This window comes from Schistocerca serialis, unplaced genomic scaffold, assembly GCF_023864345.2.
Source record: "Schistocerca serialis cubense isolate TAMUIC-IGC-003099 unplaced genomic scaffold, iqSchSeri2.2 HiC_scaffold_1175, whole genome shotgun sequence".
NCBI classification, from domain to species: Eukaryota; Metazoa; Arthropoda; class Insecta; order Orthoptera; family Acrididae; genus Schistocerca; species Schistocerca serialis.
This window is the reverse complement of record NW_026047376.1, coordinates 137,501-142,500: the sequence shown is the minus strand read 5'-3', so window position 1 is coordinate 142,500 and position 5,000 is coordinate 137,501. Positions and strand designations below refer to the sequence as shown.

Sequence of the window (5,000 nt, the reverse complement as noted above, 5' to 3'; positions counted from 1 at the left end):
ATTCCTTCAGTGTAGCGCGCGTGCGGCCCAGAACATCTAAGGGCATCACAGACCTGTTATTGCTCAATCTCGTGCGGCTAGAAGCCGCCTGTCCCTCTAAGAAGAAAAGTAATCGCTGACAGCACGAAGGATGTCACGCGACTAGTTAGCAGGCTAGAGTCTCGTTCGTTATCGGAATTAACCAGACAAATCGCTCCACCAACTAAGAACGGCCATGCACCACCACCCACCGAATCAAGAAAGAGCTATCAATCTGTCAATCCTTCCGGTGTCCGGGCCTGGTGAGGTTTCCCGTGTTGAGTCAAATTAAGCCGCAGGCTCCACTCCTGGTGGTGCCCTTCCGTCAATTCCTTTAAGTTTCAGCTTTGCAACCATACTTCCCCCGGAACCCAAAAGCTTTGGTTTCCCGGAGGCTGCCCGCCGAGTCATCGGAGGAACTGCGGCGGATCGCTGGCTGGCATCGTTTATGGTTAGAACTAGGGCGGTATCTGATCGCCTTCGAACCTCTAACTTTCGTTCTTGATTAATGAAAACATACTTGGCAAATGCTTTCGCTTCTGTTCGTCTTGCGACGATCCAAGAATTTCACCTCTAACGTCGCAATACGAATGCCCCCGCCTGTCCCTATTAATCATTACCTCGGGTTCCGAAAACCAACAAAATAGAACCGAGGTCCTATTCCATTATTCCATGCACACAGTATTCAGGCGGGCTTGCCTGCTTTAAGCACTCTAATTTGTTCAAAGTAAACGTGCCGGCCCACCGAGACACTCACTCAAGAGCACCCTGGTAGGATTGCAACGGGGTCCGCCTCGGGACGCACGAGCACGCACGAGGCGCGTCGCACGCCTTCAGCTCGCCCCACCGGCAGGACGTCCCACGATACATGCCAGTTAAACACCGACGGGCGGTGAACCAACAGCGTGGGACACAAATCCAACTACGAGCTTTTTAACCGCAACAACTTTAATATACGCTATTGGAGCTGGAATTACCGCGGCTGCTGGCACCAGACTTGCCCTCCAATAGATACTCGTTAAAGGATTTAAAGTGTACTCATTCCGATTACGGGGCCTCGGATGAGTCCCGTATCGTTATTTTTCGTCAACACCTCCCCCTGCCGGGAGTGGGTAATTTGCGCGCCTGCTGCCTTCCTTGGATGTGGTAGCCGTTTCTCAGGCTCCCTCTCCGGAATCGAACCCTGATTCCCCGTTACCCGTTACAACCATGGTAGGCGCAGAACCTACCATCGACAGTTGATAAGGCAGACATTTGAAAGATGCGTCGCCGGTACGAGGACCGTGCGATCAGCCCAAAGTTATTCAGAGTCACCAAGGCAAACGGACCGGACGAGCCGACCGATTGGTTTTGATCTAATAAAAGCGTCCCTTCCATCTCTGGTCGGGACTCTGTTTGCATGTATTAGCTCTAGAATTACCACAGTTATCCAAGTAACGTGGGTACGATCTAAGGAACCATAACTGATTTAATGAGCCATTCGCGGTTTCACCTTAATGCGGCTTGTACTGAGACATGCATGGCTTAATCTTTGAGACAAGCATATGACTACTGGCAGGATCAACCAGGGAGCTGCGTCAACTAGAGCTGAGCAGCCGGCCGCCCGGGAGTGTGTCCCGGGGGCCCGCGCGAACACGCAAGCGTCCGCTCAATTATTCTGCAAACAGGAGGAGGCTGAGCTCCCCTGCACCATACACCTCGAAACCCTCTCAGGTCCCGGCGGCGCGCAGCGCCGTCCTAAGTACTTGGTCGGGTTCGAGAGAGGCGCAATCGCCCGGGGTTTGGCGAGTAGACGCTTTAGGTGCGACCACCCGTGCTCCCAACTGAGCTTGCCGCTGCCGACAGAGGCCCGGGAGCGTGCTGTCGTGGCATTGCCGGCGGGAGACAACACGCGCCACCTACGGTGACCGGCAGCTCCAACGCCAGCGCCACAGAAGGACAAAAGCCCCACTTGGGTGCCGAAGCGAACTCTCCCAGCACAGCGCACGCGCCAACACGTCCGCACAGCTGCGATACAAACCACCTGCGAGAACCGCAGAGGCGACCGAGCAGCAGACGGCGTCGCGGCGCCGAGCGCCGGGCGGCGGCGCATCCTCAGCGCACACAGTCCTCAATCGGACCAGCACACTGCAGATGTCCACCGCGCTTCGCACCGGGCCCGCGAGGACCTACTTTGGCCGCACGGCGCCGCGTGCAGGGTGCGCCGGCGCGCAGCTGCGCCGCCTGCCGCCTCCGTCGGCCGGCGCGCCTGCCACTGGCCGCCCCCACCAGCCGGCTGTAGCGCGTGCGCCCACGCACCGCGCGGCCAGCACGCCGGGAGGCCCCCCCTCACCGGCCGGGGACGGTCCCACCCAGCCACCGCCGCGTATCGCTTCACACCCAGATGCCATTCACGTTCGTGGGCATGGTGGGTATCGCTGGAACAACCGGTTGGTAGCTCAACCGATCGTCGCCATCACTGATTCACCTCTAGCGAGAACAACCGCACCACAACGGTTTACCAGTTGTTCATTTGCGTAACGTCACCAGCAAACGTAGGCGTCCATCGCCATTTGCAAATTCAACGATTGTTGCATGCCTGTGTCAGGTGTCACGACACACTATGTCTGCCCACATACACGCAACAACATGTGCACGCTTCGCGAACACGTGGAAGGTGGCCCCCGTACGTATGCGATGTCCATTGCGCGAACGACTGTCAACCGGCCTCTGTCGCATGTCGCAGATGTGGAACGCAGTGCACCATGCTATCACGGTGTGTGAGAAGAGACGACTACGTCTGACAACACGCGCCACTACATCAACAGACGGCTCATGCTGATCGCCATCCAGGGCATACCACACTGCAATCCAGCTCTTATAGGGAGACGACACGTAGCTGAGTGCACAACATTTGGACCGCATGGTTCGCCGTTGTTGGCGCAGTCGTTGTACGGTCACATGTACCACGATGTATCATTCAGTACATGAGGACCAATGTGCAGTACAGTGTGTGATTTGGACGTACAACATCAGCGGACAGTTGACACAGGCCGTACCACAGCGTAGGCTAAGTGCTTCGCCATGCGAATGCCAATGAACAACTGCAAATGCCAATGAACAACTGCAAAGGGCATTGAGCATGTACGTCCTGCTGCCATCCACATTACAGTGTATAGCTGCAAGGTGTTTAACATGAAGCGATACACTGGGGACCGGGCAGTGCGAGTAGCAAACTATATTGCGGGGGTTGCAGTTAGGCAACACTACACTAATTTAACGCGTCGTATGACAATTACAGAGCAGGTTAAGGCCCAACGTGTGTTGGGTTAAGGCCCAACGTGTGTTGGGTTAAGGCCCAACGTGTGTTGGGTTAAGGCCCAACGTGTGTTGGGTTAAGGCCCAACGTGTGTTGGGTTAAGGCCCAACGTGTGTTGGGTTAAGGCCCAACGTGTGTTGGGTTAAGGCCCAACGTGTGTTGGGTTAAGGCCCAACGTGTGTTGGGTTAAGGCCCAACGTGTGTTGGGTTAAGGCCCAACGTGTGTTGGGTTAAGGCCCAACGTGTGTTGGGTTAAGGCCCAACGTGTGTTGGGTTAAGGCCCAACGTGTGTTGGGTTAAGGCCCAACGTGTGTTGGGTTAAGGCCCAACGTGTGTTGGGTTAAGGCCCAACGTGTGTTGGGTTAAGGCCCAACGTGTGTTGGGTTAAGGCCCAACATAGGTTGGGTTAAGGCCCAACATAGGTTGGGTTAAGGCGCAACATAGGTTGGGTTAAGGCGCAACATAGGTTGGGTTAAGGCGCAACATAGGTTGGGTTAAGGCGCAACATAGGTTGGGTTAAGGCGCAACATAGGTTGGGTTAAGGCGCAACATAGGTTGGGTTAAGGCGCAACATAGGTTGGGTTAAGGCGCAACATAGGTTGGGTTAAGGCGCAACATAGGTTAGGTTAAGGCGCAACATAGGTTAGGTTAAGGCGCAACATAGGTTAGGTTAAGGCGCAACATAGGTTAGGTTAAGGCGCAACATAGGTTAGGTTAAGGCGCAACATAGGTTAGGTTAAGGCGCAACATAGGTTAGGTTAAGGCGCAACATAGGTTAGGTTAAGGCGCAACATAGGTTAGGTTAAGGCGCAACATAGGTTAGGTTAAGGCGCAACATAGGTTAGGTTAAGGCGCAACATAGGTTAGGTTAAGGCGCAACATAGGTTAGGTTAAGGCGCAACATAGGTTAGGTTAAGGCGCAACATAGGTTAGGTTAAGGCGCAACATAGGTTAGGTTAAGGCGCAACATAGGTTAGGTTAAGGCGCAACATAGGTTAGGTTAAGGCGCAACATAGGTTAGGTTAAGGCGCAACATAGGTTAGGTTAAGGCGCAACATAGGTTAGGTTAAGGCGCAACATAGGTTAGGTTGAGGCACAATATAGGTTAGGTTGAGGTACCGTATAGGTTAGGTTAAGGTACAGTATAGTTTAGGTTAAGGTACAGTATAGTTTAGGTTAAGGTACAGTATAGTTTAGGTTAAGGTACAGTATAGTTTAGGTTAAGGTACAGTATAGTTTAGGTTAAGGTACAGTATAGTTTAGGTTAAGGTACAGTATAGTTTAGGTTAAGGTACACATTGTTGTATGGAAAGGTGTAATGGGGGGGGGGGGGGGGGCGGCCGGTCGGTTTGTTGATTGTGATTATAGTAAGTGGATGCCTGCGGCATCATCTGATTTGCCACGTCAGGATGCACCTTTGGCTCATGACAGGCGGCGCTCCGATTCCATGCTTGTGGCAGACCTGTGTCTTTCATTCCTGCCATTGTTTGTGTGCTGTGAGAGGAGGCAGTATTGTGATGTTGGGTGCACCCCTGTGTAGGACATGTGTGGGTGTTGGTGGCTTAGCTGAGCAATGGTGGTTGTCGGGGGGGTGGGATATTCCGTTTTCTGAGTGGACCTCCCAGTCTGGTTATGACAGTGTGGATTGTCTCATGTGGCGGAGAGGATGCACTGGGTGTTGTTC

At 53.7% G+C, this 5,000-nt stretch overlaps 1 non-coding gene across 1 annotated transcript in view; it reads right to left on the bottom strand.

Annotated features, from left to right (window-relative positions):
• LOC126433884 (small subunit ribosomal RNA) overlaps positions 1-1,589 on the bottom strand; it is a 1,910-nt gene extending 321 nt beyond the window's left edge. The window contains exon 1 of the ribosomal RNA XR_007578825.1: positions 1-1,589. This exon is cut by the window's left edge and continues 321 nt beyond it. This is a non-coding gene — a ribosomal RNA (small subunit ribosomal RNA).
• Positions 1,590-5,000: the final 3,411 nt, after the last annotated feature.